Consider the following 16,303-nt stretch of genomic DNA (forward strand, 5'->3'; position numbering starts at 1 on the left):
CAATAAAGTTAATCACTTTAGAATTTTAAGATAGCTTAAAGAACTACATCCAACAATAACGTAATCAAAAGGTCATATACACAGGTCATATACTGATGCAGTATAGCCTGATGTGAGCAGGATAATAGTTACAAGAGTGAGTTTGGAGTAAAGTGGTCTTCATTTTCTGCAAAGGCCCAAACTTTTAAGGTCTCTCCAATAAAAAATATATTTTCACACTTTATAAGTATTGCAATTAAATTGCAATTAAATTTTCTGTCATCCTTAATCCAAGCGCTTTCAGCGTTTTTCAGCGCCTTTTGGTCCTAACACTGGTTTGGAAGCCAATTAGTTACTAATAGTCAAGTGGACATTTGACTTTTCCGCACCACATACATGGAGAATGGATTATCTAAGTGACCTCAAATAGTGGTTTCCACGAATTCGTTAAACTTTTGAAAGTCGTAATATTTGCCTAGTAACTGAATAAGGAAGGGGGGGGGGGGTTATCCTTTTGTTATGTTCTCTCTTATAACTTAACTGGTAAAGTAACAACACCGTTTTGGTTGTTAGTAACTTACTTTAATAACCATGTTGTGGGAAGGCACAGGCATATCAATGCGCACATACACCACACTTGGTGTTCTCTACTTTACACAGAAAGTAGTACCACAAAACTATAAACTGATTTTACTAAATGCATAACACCTTTTTTGTGGAAAAAATGTATGAGACAAATTTTGATTCAAAACAGAGCATGTCTGGAAGAGGGGGGGGGGGGGGGCAGAGAGAGACCGATGTCATAAATAAATGATTCTTTGTTCATTGATTAAACTGCTCTCAGCTGACTGGAAACTAGATGTTTCTGGGAAATATTTTTTACACGTTAATCATTCAGCTTCCAACTCTCTGTGAACCTAAACATTCAATTCAATTTCACAGCTTGAATAACAGTTTTTTTATCATTCGCATTGCAAAAAATAAAATGTAAAACACTGCTGCTAGTATTTGTCCTTGCCCAGCATACGTTTGAGAATCGTGCTTTAAGATGAAGCTTTAGCAGCTCAAGGTCAGAGGCAACACTTACTGATTTGCACCACCTAGAATACGAGGAAAGAGGAGGCAGACTGAGGAAGGTAGAGGAGAAAGACAATAATGTCTAACATGAAATAAGAGGCTAACTCAGAAAAAAAAAATTCAGACATATCTGACAGATTTATGAAGCTTTTTTGTGACTTTCATGCAAAGGCTGTGGCAGCTGATGGCAGGCTTCTCAGCTCAAGGTCCTGCCATGTGATTTAAAAAGTAAGCCTCATCGCTCAAACCCATTCCAGAATGATGAATCGTGATGTGACTGGGCTGGATTTCATTCCTCAGCTCTTATCATGGTTAATTAATTACCACGAGGAATTAAAGTGACAATCATCAGAAAACAAACTATTTTAATGGCATAATGTGGAAAAGAAAATTCAGGGAGTAGATTAAACTGCCAGATAGTCAGACATTTTTAAAATCTCTGTGTTTAAACCACTCATTTGGAAGAAGGAATGCGCTTCAGTGCACTGTAAATGCTTTTGTATGCACAACAACATTTCGGTTCGATATGTCTTCCTTCTGACGTACTTATTCCTCTGCCAAGCAATGTTTTCGCTGCTGTTTGTCTGTTTCTCTTGAAAATTGATAGGTAGCACTCAAGCCTTCTACAGCAGACCCCTCGCTGGTCAGCTAAGTTTTGGCACATTTTACTTCTTACTGCTTCATTCTCTGTACCATATTGCTTCATTCATTACTCCAGTCTAGCCGTGCCTCATGGCTCCATTCATTTTTCCCCTGAATCATCGTGTTATCAGTTTAAAATTCACATGGCGGCTCTCTCCTGACCAGCATCACCGATGCCAACGTACAGCACTCACCTCCTCTCTTTACTTTCTGTTTATCACTGTCTGTAAAAAAAATAAAGGGCTGCAAATGTTCAAGAGAAATGAGCAAAATTTAATGCTAATTTGTCATTTTTATGAGCATCATCTGTGACAAAAATGTCAGCAGTTGAATCTGTATGTCCTTTTTGACACAGAAGAGGCAAATTTTCTTTTAAAATGAACCGAACTTCCATTTAACCATATTTTCATTTTCCTGATGGTTGAGGACCCTGTGTTACTGCAGGCGTATAGCCAGTTTACAGAGCTGAAATTGAAGAGACGGGATAATAAACATGGTTTCCAGTATCATTTCCCTCATGAATCTTGTTGCTTTATCAGCATGTGGGTTTTCTACATGACCCCCACTTTCATGCTTCAGCGGTCTCAGTCGCCTACAAGCATGTTATCTAACTTGTTTCTGTATTACCACATGGTGAAATAGTTTTTTGAAACAGCTTATTTTAAAAACTTGTGTATGATATAAAATATGAAAACTGATATTGTGTCATTACCTATTCTCTACACTGCCAAACCAAAACTGCCTCATGGACATTCAGGAAGGCAGGGAAGTCAAAGGAATAGCTGCAGACATACTGTCTGTAATAAAATAATAAGAAAACATGTTCATTATTATATTAGGCTCTGGAATACCTAAATAGATTACTTTTGTTTGCTATAGTTATCAATGATGAGCTCAATATCATGAACAAAGTCTTTGAAGTCTTGTTTTATCGTACACAAACAAAACCATGTAACGTCTTCTGTGTAAAGAAACAAAGGTCAAAAAGAGAAACGAAAACCTTGCTCATATCAGACGTGCCATTGTTTGCCACAGAACCAAACAGGAGAGCGCTGTCCTTTGATTGGTAAATGTCACGTAAAAGTAAATGCTTAATTGAAAATGCAAACTGACATTTAATATTTTCAAATTTCAAATTTCAAATTTTATTTGTCACACACACAACCATACACAGTATGACATGGGGGTGAAATGCTTGTAGCTGTACAATGCCCGACCATTAAATGACAGAAAAAAAGTTTTACAATATTTACAATTTACAGGTTACTACAAAATTTACAAATTAACTTAGGAATTTACAGTAAAGAATGTGCAAATAGCAGAAGAGATTATAAAGATTATAAATTATAGGAATTATAGGATTATAGGAAATGTGTGGTGGTGCGTGTGGTGATGTGATGTGTGTGAGAGTCCAGTCTTATAGTGACGTGTGTGGGAGAGTCCAGTCCTACACCCGGTTCAGGGCCCGGATAGCCTGGGGGAAGAAGCTCCTCCTCATTGTCTCTGTTTTGGCCTTAAGGGAGCAGAAGCGCTTCCCAGACCTCAACAGTGAGAAGAGTTCATTGTTGGGATGGGAGCGGTCCATCATAATCTTCCTAGCTTTGGTCTTGCACCGCTTCGTGTAGATGGACAGCAGGTCAGGGAGCTCTGATTGAATGATGCGTTCGGCTGAGCGCACCACTCTTTGCAGATCTCATCTGTCCTGCTTGGTGCTGTTCCCAAACCAGGTGCAGATGTTTGCCGTCAGGACGCTCTTGATGGTGCAGGAGTAAAAGTTCTTGAGCACCTTCAGTGGCAGATGGAAGTCTCTAAATCTTCTGAGGAAGAAGAGACGCTGACGGGCTTTCTTAACCAGGGTGTTGATGTGACAGGACCATGACAGGTCCTAAGTGATGTGGACACCCAGGTATCGGAAACTGTCCACTCTCTCTCCACTGGCGTGCCACTGATGATGAGGGGTTTGTAATTCCTCGCCTGCTTTGTAGTGAAGTCCACGATCAGCTCCTTAGTCTTGCTGATGTTTAGGAGGAGGTTATTCTCCTGGCACCAGATCTCCAGGTTCCTAATCTCCTCCAGGTAGGCCGTCTCGATGTTGTCGGAAATCAGGCCCACAACAGCAGTGTCGTCAGCAAACTTGACAATGGAGGTGGTGTCTGATGTGGCTACACAGTCATAAGTGTACAGTGAGTACAGCAGGGGGCTTAAAACACAGCCCTGAGGCGCTCCAGTGCTGAGTGAGATGGAGGGGGAGACTTGTTTTCCCACCCTCACTGATTGGGGTCTGTCTATGAGGAAGTTGAGGATCCACTGACACAGTGATGAGCTGAGTCCTAGATCCGTCAACTTGGTGAAAAGCTTAGAGGGAATTATTGTGTTGAATGCTGAACTGTAGTCCACGAACAGCATCCTAACATAATTCCCTCTGCCAGTGTCCAGGTGACTCAGGGATGTGTGGAGCAGGTGAGATATGGCATCGTCTGTGGAACGATTAGTCCGGTAAGCAAACTGAAGTGAGTCGATGGTGGCAGGAAGTGAAGAAGTGATGTGATCTCTCATCAGTCTTTCAAAACACTTCATCACAATTGAAGTCAGTGCTACTGGACGGTAGTCATTGTGGCAAGCGGGCTGTTGTTTCTTTGGAACAGGGACAATGATGGACTGTTTGAAGCACGTGGGAACCACTGCTTGGGCCAGGGAGAGGCTGAAGATCTCTGTGAACACCGGTGCTAGCTGGTCAGCGCAGGCTCTCAGGACCCGGCCAGGGATTGCATATTTCTTACATATAAACTTCTGTCAGAATTCTAATGTAGTGCAGATGTTTAGGTTGTTGTCTAAGGTCATTTAATCTTTCATATATCATGCAACAAAACACAAATCAAATGTCATTTTGGTTGCTTTTGATATTTGACTTTTTTCCACTCTTTTTTACTTCCTCAAGCTGTGATCAACTCCTGGGAGTAGAAAAGTCGGAGCAGCTTCTCAGCTGCTCTTATGAATGCATTGTGCTTAATAGAGAAATCAGATGAGCTATCAGAAATCTTTTGAATTCACACCCCTAATTTCTTAATATCCTATTCCTGCTGGCACCCATTGGAAAGTGCTTCCTGTGGTATTCTATATACCATATACTTGCTATTTTCTTTTTCTTTTCTTTTTTGTTCTCTTTGATCCGTGTTGATGGGTAAATTATGCTTTGTCCCATTCAAAGTATTTCTGTGCAGGTATTTCTGAGTTGAGTTGCCTACAAACATCTATTAAACAGGATTAGAGGGGGGTAGTACCTCACACAAACACACTTTAAAACAATAAAACTCGGTTATTTTCTGACCAGTATGACTATGAAAATGACTTCCTCATTTTGCAGTGTATTTTTTTTATTGCAATGTTGCATGTAACCATGTTTTTAATTGCATCCATGGCTAAGAGTGGACAAGATTTACTTACTTATTTATTAATTTATCAGCTAAATGCCGCCTCTTACTGACGTTTTCTGTTTTTTGTTTCCCTTTTAAGATACTGGGGGCGGAATCGTGATGGACTCCTTACTGCCAGCAAACCACTGGAGGTTCAATGTTACCAAACATTAAAAAGTGCACACAACGAATCTCTTAAGATGTGCTGACTTTGGAGTCATTTATTCGTGTTACCTCTTGAGTCTGCTGGATAGTTTTATTTTATTTAATTTATTTATTTGTGTATTGCATTTATTTAATGATGTCTATTTTCACTTCTTCCCACCAACTCCCCACTCCAATCACTGTGTGTCACTTGTAACCATCAAGTGATTATTTATTTAGTATTTTATTTTTATTATATATATTCCAGATGGAAAACTCTGCTGTGATCGCCTCTTCAGGGCCAACACTTGAGTTAGAAAGGTAAAACATTCAATCACATTCAGTTAAAAGTACCGGTGAGAACGGACCTACATAAAGCTAACCATGTTTAGGAATAAGCCTCCCGGAAGTTAAGCGAATTTCGTTTCATAATAAATCAAATCATGCCAAATTAACTTTTGTATATGGATTTACGAGGGGAAGGTGTAAAATTTATAGCCTAAATAAAATATCCATCATACAGTTGTACTAAGAAAGTATCTGCAATCGAGGCACATGTTCAGCGCAAATACCAGTTTTACAGGTATCACAACATGTTGCGACATTTGGAAAAAGAAAAATGAGGAAAATTAAACACCTTTGAAATAAATGTATGACACGTTATATCGTCGGCTTTACCTAGACAGCTGAGAGCGTGGGCTCAGCCTGGGTGTCACTGGGTTTTATATTTCTGACCTTTTTTTTCTTTTTCTTTTTTTTTGAGAACAGCACGATGGCACGGTGTAGTTAGCAATGCTGCCTCATAACAAGCAGTGGGTTCAAATCCACTGTTCGGTGAAGGCTTTCTGTACGCATTTTGCATGTTCTCCATTTATCTGCGTGACTTTCTCTGGGTTCTCCAGCAACTGGTGATTCTGAATTATCCATAGTTGTGAATATTTTGTGTCTCTCTGTGTTAGCCCTGGACAGACTGGCCTATAGTAGCTGGGATAGGCTACGTTCCCACCGACCGTGAACTGGATAACTGGTAAGAAATGGATAGATGGACAGTTATTTCCTGGTTTTGTCCAGTCATTTTATTTGTTATACCTGTTATTTTTTTCCTAATTGTTTTTTCTAACTTTACCTGAACAATATTTTATAATATTTTATAATATATATAATATATTTTGCATTTTTATTCATTTTATCATATCTATCTATCTATCTATCTATCTATCTATCTATCTATCTATCTATCTATCTATCTATCTATCTTTCTATAAATTAAAGCTGAAATCAAACTTAATATACAATAGATGTGCGCTGATTTTGTGAAGTCTGCTTAGACATAACATACACAGTCTTACATGATAACTCAAGTAAACCTCTCACATAAGGCAGGAGCATATTTAACTTTTTGGAGTTATGATATATTAGTGTAGCATTTTGGCCTGTTACTTAATAACTTTGATTCATTATAGTCATTCATTATAGCCCTGCAGGCCTTTTTTTCTCCAGCATCTTTTTTCCTGCTCATTTTATTCGTGCACCTAATGTTAAATCACCTTCTATTGCCACATTCATTTGTTAAAGTCTAATAATTTTTATTTATATGGGTAAATAAATGTCGCCACCGAAATTATTACAATTCTGATAGTGCTTGTGTTTATACAGACTGACTCAGGTATAGAAACACACATACATTGTTCCTGCCGTTCATCATGTGGAGTTGTATTTTGAAACTTGACACCGGAAGTTGGAGTCCTTGTTCTACATCGCTTTCTGTGAAATACAGGAGCGCGGAGCGCCATTAGGAGCGCAGCGTTGAGTACAGCGCACAGCGGACCGCACTGCAAAGAGAGCGACATTTACTTTAAAAAGTGATTTACAGACATCAAGAGTGAAACAAACAAAAAGACCCAGTGCTGCTTAACTGGACTAGAGCTAATTTGAGAACTCACAGGTTGTTTTTTCGTTCTTACTTTATAAATCTGCCTCTGGACACTGTGATACATAGTCTGTCTGCTGTGGACCTACCTGCTGTGATGGGCCGGACGAACAGCGGGCAGTGTGGGGGTGCCAAGAGCGCAAGAGGAGGTCTGGACGCATAGGTAAAAAAACAGAAAAGAAAACAAACTGGTTGGAGTTCGCACTGTTTATCTGATTTTCTGGTTTCTGTCATCACAGAAAGTGATGACTGATAATTCTGGTTGTCACATGCGAGTTTCTCTGTTGAGGGACATTGTTTTGAGGGACATAATTTTTCTCCGGCATCGTTGACTGAAATGTGAAGCTCAGCTTTTAGAAGTGCTCTACAAGCTGAGGCTTTAGGTGATTGTTTCCTTTTTGCTTTTAAAGTGTTAGGACTGTTCTTATTGAATGCCTTTACACAGTTGCAATCCTTCTTGTCATTCACAAAATCCTTCTTGTCTTCCACGCCTCTGTGCTCTTGTATGACTGATTCTCAAGGATGTGTGAGTGCACATGAAGGGACTGGCAAACCTTGTTAAATGTGCCTCGTCTTCCGTCAGTTATCATCGGAAGCACAGGTAGCCTTTAATATAAATTCGGACCAGTTAATTTGGGCTGTTTTAAAGGGATGGGACATCAGATAACTAAATAATATGAAATGCCAGTGTTAGTTTATCTCGTGTGGTTTGTTAATCTGGAACGAAAGGTCCGTGATCACTTAAATCGGATTGTGGAAAAGTTGAGTTGTGATAAATATCTCTAGCAAAGCCATGAAGTAGACAAGCTCTTCCAGCAAAGCAAGTTTTAGTGTTTTGCATTAACACAAAACTGCAAAGATGTAAGTTGTATATGAGACGTATTTATATTTCCTTTTGCTTTACGGCAATGTTATTGCTGTATGTGCCTAAAAAGTTCCAGTTTCCTAACATTTTTCATCTGCAGCTAAGGACCATGTAACATCAACAAGTAATGTGTCTTCTCTTTAACCGTAAATTTATTGTTCTTATGTAATCACTTGATTAAAAAAGAAAAAAGTGACAGTAAAAATCGTCAGACCTTAGCCAATATCTGCCAGGTAATTTACAGCTTTCATCGCAGCTGTCTAATGCAGCTTCAGACAGAGCTCATAGTGCAATATGTCAGTGGAGGCTAAGAGTGCCCCTATACAGATAAATCAGTCAGTGTTGTAGTTCTGTAAGGGTCTAATGTTGTGCTTTTTGTGATCATTTCCTTGACTGTGATATTAAAAAAAGAAGAGCATTACAACTAAATAGAAAACTGTGACTGCAATTTAAATTATATAATGACCTCACAAAACAGTCAAAGCTTTTTATAGCTGTAATAGGATAAATTTTAGTATGGTTATGTATTGTAATTGTCTGATCCTATTTAGAAGGAAAATAGAAAGAAAGAAAGAAAAGAAAATAGTTATATAGATGCTTTTCATGGTTATTGTATTTGATGTATTTTTATTTGTGTTTGCACCTGAACGCTCTGCACACCGATTGGTTTGCCCTTAGAGAAGCCAACTTGGACTCTTGTCCCTGGGGGCATTTTAGATTAGGTTATGACTGGCTACTTTCAGTCACAAGACCACTGTATTCATTTCATCCATCCTTAACACCATATATTCTATGCACAGATAGACCTGCTCTGAATTGTAGTCTTCTGAACACAAAATACCCAATGTTTGTTCTGATGCTTGCATCCAATTTCTTAAAAATGGAACCTTTTCTCTCCTCTTGCGTCTTCTTGCCCTCTTATATGTTTTTTTTTCCCTTTTCAATAAAAAAGAAATGTCTTGGCTGAGGGCTCGGTGCTTTCACCCAGACATCAGACCACTCTTTTGTAATGGTATGATGGCCAGAGATTTGATTTGCCTGGTCAGGATGGGCCAACTGTATGCAGGGAAGATTTATAAAGGACAGATATTGATTCACAGACACTGATCTACAAACATGAAAGCAGGTGAAGTAAGCTAAGGATATTTATCTATTAACCATTTCGACCTGCGGCAATCATCAATGTTAAAGTCTTAGGGCTTCACTGGCAGAACTTTTTCAATCAATAGTCAAAGACAGAAAGGGTTTGCAACCCAAGACTGGGGAAATCTCATCAGTTGGATTTTACATGGACCCTTTCGAGTCATTTATGATATAAGACTGATTTTATTTAATTTAATAAACCCTTCTGTACTGCTAGAAGGTACAGTTAGGTCCATAAGCATGGCAAAGTTTGTGTAATTATGCCTCTGTACAACACAACAGTGGATTTTAATTCAGACAATCAAGATGTGATCGAAGTGCAGTCTTTCAGCTTTAGATCAAAGTTGTTGTTTTTTTAAAAAGTATTGCATTAATAATTTATGTTTGTGGGTATCTACCTTCAGTTTTCTCTTCAATATCTGAAAAGTATGTTCTTTTGGGTTGCGATCAGGTGACCAGTTTAGCTATAGATGGTCACCTGATCATCTATCCCATTCCTTTTCTTTGCCTTGAGCAAGTCTGGGTGTGGTTTGCTTCTGCAGTATGCTTTGGTTCATTATTCATTTTCACAGCATTTGTCTGAATCAGACCAGAGACGGCAGCTCTGTACATCATCAAAAAACACTAGTGCATTGTTTCCACTGGCAGCATTGGCGTTTGTTAATACATTATGTTTGCTAAACTCTGAAAGGCTGCCCTACAGTCACATCTTAAATGCTTAGTTTAAAATCCACTGCACAGTTGTCCAAATCTTGTCAGTGTATCGACCTCTTCATCTTTCTCAGTGGAAGTCAAGTTAAACATATTTTCGGTGTGTGATATTTAGAGGTCTAGCCCTGAAGTTGTACAAACACACTCTCTTGTACAAAGCAACACATCTCAATGACATTTTTACTATGAAAACAGTGAATGTGACTGTGAGGCTGTGAAATGATTGTTATAAAAACTCTTCACAAACTACACCTATGATACTCCAGTAGTCTCACAATTCTTTCAGATAATGACATATGTTAGGCATTTACTTGTATCTACAAGTCAATTATATTTATGTTTTTTTCCATGCTTGGAGATTTCTATGGATTCCTGGACTTTTAACAGGCTTAACATTTGTTCCTCTATTCTTCCTTCTTCTTAAGCTATGCAACCCTGTGCTCTGTTTCTCTTTAGCATGATATCCATACTAAGTGGCAGAGACCACTTTACTCCCAAACCCAACTAACTACCCCAAGATATAAAGGCTGTGAAGGTTGTAAACCACAGATGTAAATTGTGCAGTTGTGGTTTGACAGAGTGACTTGTTAGGATTTGCCACTATCACCCCATGTCACAGCATGCCAATTGTGTAGAAAATCAGCGCTTACTCCCTGGAATGTCATATCCTAACCATCATACCTTGATTGCTTTTTCTGTCTGCGTGGCAGGAACAGTGTGTGGGTGTCAGTGTTGCAACTCAAGTGATTTCATGCTTAGGGACTGCATCCAGTGAGTGATGGCTGATATGATCCTTGATATTTTCCCGGGAAGTACTCCAAGGTTTTTAGCCATTCTAAACATGCAACTCTGAGTCAGTATCAGTGGAGCTAAATAGGACTTAAGGTTCGTTCACATTCAGTATAATCACGCCACCACCTGCACACACTGGCCATGTTACCTGCCCAGACATACATTCAGCTCCTACTTGTGTGATTTTGCTTTCTTTTCAAATCTTATTGGTTTGGGAGGTGTGATCCATATGCATACAGGTGGGACAGTCTGCGTCTTCTTAACAGATTTAGGCATGCATCAGTTTACTTTGTGCGGTTGTGGGATGCAGTGTTTTATTGTTAAAATTTGATAAAAAATGATGGAGCGTGAAGCTTGAACTTTTCTTGTTGGACTTTTGAAAATGAGGCATGTCAGGTGTAAAAAGGTTTTAAACTGCTGTATTAGAGTAAAGCAAAAGACTGTGGAAGGACCCTGAATGTTACTGTCCTCTAAGACGCTGTATGCTATTATAGTTGTACTTAAGCTGAATGCTAACATTTTCATGCTGTAATGAAAGTGTTCACAAGATATTAGTTAGCTTTTGTTGGCTAAATATAAAATACAGCTGAAACTAATAGCTAGGGCAGGACAACTCTGAGTCAGTAATATTTATCATGATATATATTTGAAAATATGCGATAACGATATTACTGACAATATAATTGATGCGAGACAAAATACTTAATAACTCATTAACTTTATTTGTGGAAAAAAAACCATCAATGTATTTTCACTTAAACAAGCAGCTGTTTTTTATGTGCATTAAAGCTATATAAAAATGTAACAGTGCAAATGCAAATTCCTTGCTGACAGTTTAACCAAAAGGTATTTCCAGTGGAAATTGGCCGACATATCCTGAGCATAACCATGTATAATATCCACAAAACTTAAAAATTGGTTATATACACACAATGCGGTAATATTATGTTAAAGCACAGTACGTATTACTCCGCGAGGCTCCTGACTACGGTAGCTGTAATGCTCCGACAATCCATCAAGCGGTGCGGCTTCGTAGCTTAGCAAAGTCGTACTAAAACATTTTTTGAGCGATTTTTTTAGTGCCGCGTACCACATAAAATTGGTTCGTAATAACGACGGCCCGCTTGCATCCTCTACCAAAAAATGTGCTTTGGTGTGCATCTGCCGGACGAAAGCCAAACCAGTTCCACACCACTGAAGTTACATCATGTTTACAAACCAATTATAAACATGGTTCATCTGTTTCATTCAACGATACGCTTTCGCCCTTCTCATTCTCCGTCGCTGCCGTGCTTTTTCCGCCATGTGCGTATGAAAACAAAGGCACTGCGCGTGCGTTTTACCCGTATTCTATCGCGATATCTCATTTTCTCATTTTTTCTCATTTTCATTGCCTAACATTATACCGGTATTACCGTGAACGGTATGATATGGCCCAGCCGTACTAATAGCAATTGCTTTTTATGACCACACTTTATTTGCCATTATACTAAGATTTTGAATTGTATATGGACCTGGAGATATAATATTACACTACTCTTTACATTGCTTTCACATTACTTCATATGGTGATCTGAAATGTTTACCATCACTCTGGGTTCTTTACTAGCTTTCTGTGCAGATTCTTGCAAAAAGCCGGAGTTGTTTTTGCAGTAAAATCCACTTATTTCTGTCCTGGATCCAGTTTTCACTTTACCATTGTGCTCCTGTTCATTCGACTGTTCACTCCACTCCTCAAAACATGTAGGGGGAGCAGTCTACAAGTTTTTCACTCCTCAAAAGGTGTAGACTGCTCCATCATTTTCCTTCTCCTGCTCTTGAACTAAAATAAAAGATTACTGTAGCGCAAGATAAAGGCCATGTTTGAAGTTTTTTTTTTTCTATCCACTTGCCATGCAGATGCAGTAAATTCAGAACCTCTGTAATGCAAGTAACGACATAATTGCAGTTGTGTTGTGATTACTGAATTTAACACAGTAGGACATTACATTCTCTGTTACTGAAAAATGTAATTTGATGAAAGTAATGCAATACTTGCATTACTTGGTGCACACAAAAGCATGGGGGCCGTAAAATTCAAAACCTGCCACTTGGTTTTCCATGAATTTACAGCTGAGGCAAAACAAACAAACTGCATTTGAGGTTTTTTTTTTAAATGTATAAATTTAAAAAATATCTGTTATGGGATTGCTGACATTATGCACAGAGAATATTTATTAAATGCATAAAACACCAAAGTCCACGAGGAACAGCTGAGATGTATTATGGCTGTTGATGAACTGGAAGGCTTAATTAATACTTAAATTACTCCACTCTAGAAACAGCTATAAATAAATAAATAGTAGCTCCACTGAAGGCGATAAGATGTTCTCCTGTTTGCTTGTGCAAGGATGAACTCCAGTCTTTTCAGCAACTGTAAAGTCTAGCAGGTAAACTACAAGGAGCTGTGTTTGACTTCTGGTTTAAGCAGAAAGGATGATATAAACACACACTGACATTTGCCGCTTAGTTGAACAGCCAGTTATTATTCTCACTGTCTTTTTTATCTGTGGCATCACGCAAGAAAAACAGAGGCTCACGATAGCATTATAAGAAGTGAATGGAAGCCCAAATTACAACATATTCAATGATGCATTTAAACCACAGGCTAGACTTGCACTCTTTTCTGAACTCCACGAGACCTAATTACCAAGATTAAATCAAACATCATAGGTTACCTCACATCAGAAAGCATAAATACACACATGCACAGGAGTGCATTATTTTCTGCATTACATTACACGTTCAAAACAAAATAACCAACTGCTTAATGCTGATTGGATGGTTTGTTTTTCTTGTGTCGAACTTCAAAGTCCCTGACTGTTGTTAACATGCTGAGAAATAGAAGGTTTATGTTAAAGCCAGCCTTGCGTATTTCATTTTTCTTTTCTTTTGTAGAGTCCTGTATTTGATCCTGCATTTGTTATTATTTCATTACAATGAGTTAAAGAACAGAGAGAGTGATTACACTCAGAATCTCTTATTAGTCATTCTCTCCTGCATACAAATGTGCACATGTACATTTCAGTCAGGAGCAGTTTGGTCAAGAGAAGACTGTTCCAGTTCCTTCTGCAGTAATTTATATTTGGCGGCATGACTCTGTTCTTTGAAATAAGAGCACAGAACCCTCATCCAGGACATCGATTACGTTAGACAGCATGAAATGGATACGCTAAGGTGAAGTTGGATTACCGAACCTGGTGGTACATTGTTAAACAAACTTAAATGGTGTGCCCAATATAATATTTGCCAATTGGATTTGTGAAGGGTAGTTAGTTGAGCCATCAGGAGATACAGGCTGGCACTGAGATGGGTTGTTTCAGCTAATGTACTGGGGTTGCTGGCTGACTTGGACTTTGTGACTTGCCTGAACTAATACTGATACTTTGTGTGCCAGCTGTGTCACCACAATCCTGTCACCGTTAATACTGGAGCTCCAAACCTGATGCAGTACTCGGCTGAATGAAAGGTGTCACCACTCAGTAGAAGAAATCAATTCAAAAAGCAAACAACTTTTTTTCACAGTTTTCTCCAGAACCTTTCATCTTTTCAGACTGTTCCAGCATCTCCCTCTGTGAAATCTAAAAATCTCTGGGCTCCATTAAACTGCTGACAAGGACGGACACAGAAGTACAATTATGTCTTTAAGTTGCCCACGCCAGCCTCCCTGCTGCTCTCAGCACTGCACATGGCAGGTTACAAAAAAGTGAGAGGTGCACAAAAAACAAAAACACCAGCAAAACTCTGGCACTGTTTACAGGGTGACAATGGTGTTACAGGCATTGCTTTCCCTCCTTGAGTTTTCTCATTACATCAAGGGTCCTGCCTTTTTGTTTTCTTCCCTCTGTTATGGTAGAACTCAGTATGAACCGTGCAAAATGTCAATTTCAGCAATGAGCTTGAAGGAAATGTACTAATCTCAGATTCTTGTGAATTTCCATTTTTTTCTGAGTGGAAAATTGTACTAAGCTGATACCCATTAACATTTATTCCGTTTTAAGAGGGAACATTTGCTTTGTTTTCATTAGTTATGAAATAAAGACAGGATAGCAGAACATGCTGAAGGGTGAAACTTTGTTGATCTGCGGGTATTCTTTTTATGCATGCGTGTTGAAAGAAGGCCTGCTATATAAACACAGTTGTTTAATTCATCAACACTGACCTAGAGTGGCTCGTGACGCATTCTGTACACACACACACACACACACACACACACACACACACACACACACACACACACACACACACACACACACACACACACACACACACACACACTATAAGCGCAGATTGCCCCAGCTTGCTGAAACAAAGTTGGTGTACGTCAGCTAAAATCACAATAATTTAACTCCTCAATCTGATGTCATCATCATGAGACACCCTTGTGGCTATTTAACTGGCTGCAGGGCAATGTGACATGAGGCCTTACAGATGTCTTAAATTGCTGAACTTTTAGTGTGTTTCACAAACACAGTTTGCTTACAGGGATATACGTCCTTGTGACTGTCAAAAATAAATGAATGGGAATGTGTTGGGAATGGGGGTATAAAAGAAAAAAAATGGAATTGATACAATTTTGTTGAACATATGCAATGACAATAAAAGGCTATTCTACTCTATTCTAAGTAACACACGGTGTGTGAACGCTGTCTCTGAGTTGCTAATTGCTGAATGGTACAGAGGGAAGTGTGCAAGAGTACCCATGGGATGTTTGGGAGTGTTTAGTGCATTTTTTATATTTATTTTTTTTTAAAAAAAGCGATTAAAGAATTATGAAAAGTTACTAACTCTTGCTACAAAGTTTGTGTTATGTGTAATGAAGCATGGCTATCATTTCTGTGAGTGAGAGGGATGTCAGGCAGACAAGCTGAAATGACAATAATAATAAAACGCTCAGCCTGTAATTACATCAAACAAAGAATCTTGGCAGATGGCCTCGTGTCTAATTTTGAAATTGTGTCATTTTCTAAGAAAATTGCCACATATGAGTTAAAGATAATGGATGTGCTGTGATTTGGACTAGAGTCACATCTAAAACGATCCCTGTGATAACAAGTCAGAAACAGCAGAATATCTCTGAGGAAGTAATGTTATGTGAATAGGCTGAAAATGTAAAGTTGTTGCAACAGTATTTTTTCCAAATTGAAAAGCACTGAATTGAAAATGTACACTAAAGAAATTCCTTTCTGCATTTTCTTAGCTGTTTCACCTATTTAGTCTGCTGTGAGGCAACAGTACTAACTACTGCGCCACTGTGCTGCACATGCTGAACAAACAATTATCTGACTAGTCTAATATGTGGGCACAGACCCAGACTAACATTACTATAGCTTAAACACAACAAAGAACAGTAAAGGATTTTCCATTTCCAACATCTTTGCATATCCTCATTATATCCCCTCCTGGAGACCACGGCGGGTCTGGGCCCACGCTGGAATAATAGCGCAGGGCAGGATGACTGCTGTGTTTCCTTCGGATTACTCCTCACCCCCTACCCAACCCTGTGGCTTGTCACGTGCTCCATAATGTTGTACTGTGGACATTTATGAGCCGTCCGTGCAGAGGAGT

At 38.9% G+C, this 16,303-nt stretch overlaps 1 protein-coding gene across 2 annotated transcripts in view; it reads left to right on the forward strand.

Annotated features, from left to right (window-relative positions):
* The first annotated feature begins 7,054 nt into the window (after window positions 1-7,054).
* gcgrb (glucagon receptor b) overlaps window positions 7,055-16,303 on the forward strand; it is a 59,339-nt gene continuing 50,090 nt past the window's right edge. For both annotated transcript variants that reach the window (XM_040014336.1, XM_040014337.1), the window contains exon 1: window positions 7,055-7,348. The gene's annotated coding sequence lies outside the window, so the exon portion shown is untranslated. The remainder of the gene's footprint in view (window positions 7,349-16,303) is intronic.

Source organism: Simochromis diagramma, unplaced genomic scaffold, assembly GCF_900408965.1.
Source record: "Simochromis diagramma unplaced genomic scaffold, fSimDia1.1 OVJJ01000669.1, whole genome shotgun sequence".
In the NCBI taxonomy this organism is placed as follows: Eukaryota; Metazoa; Chordata; class Actinopteri; order Cichliformes; family Cichlidae; genus Simochromis; species Simochromis diagramma.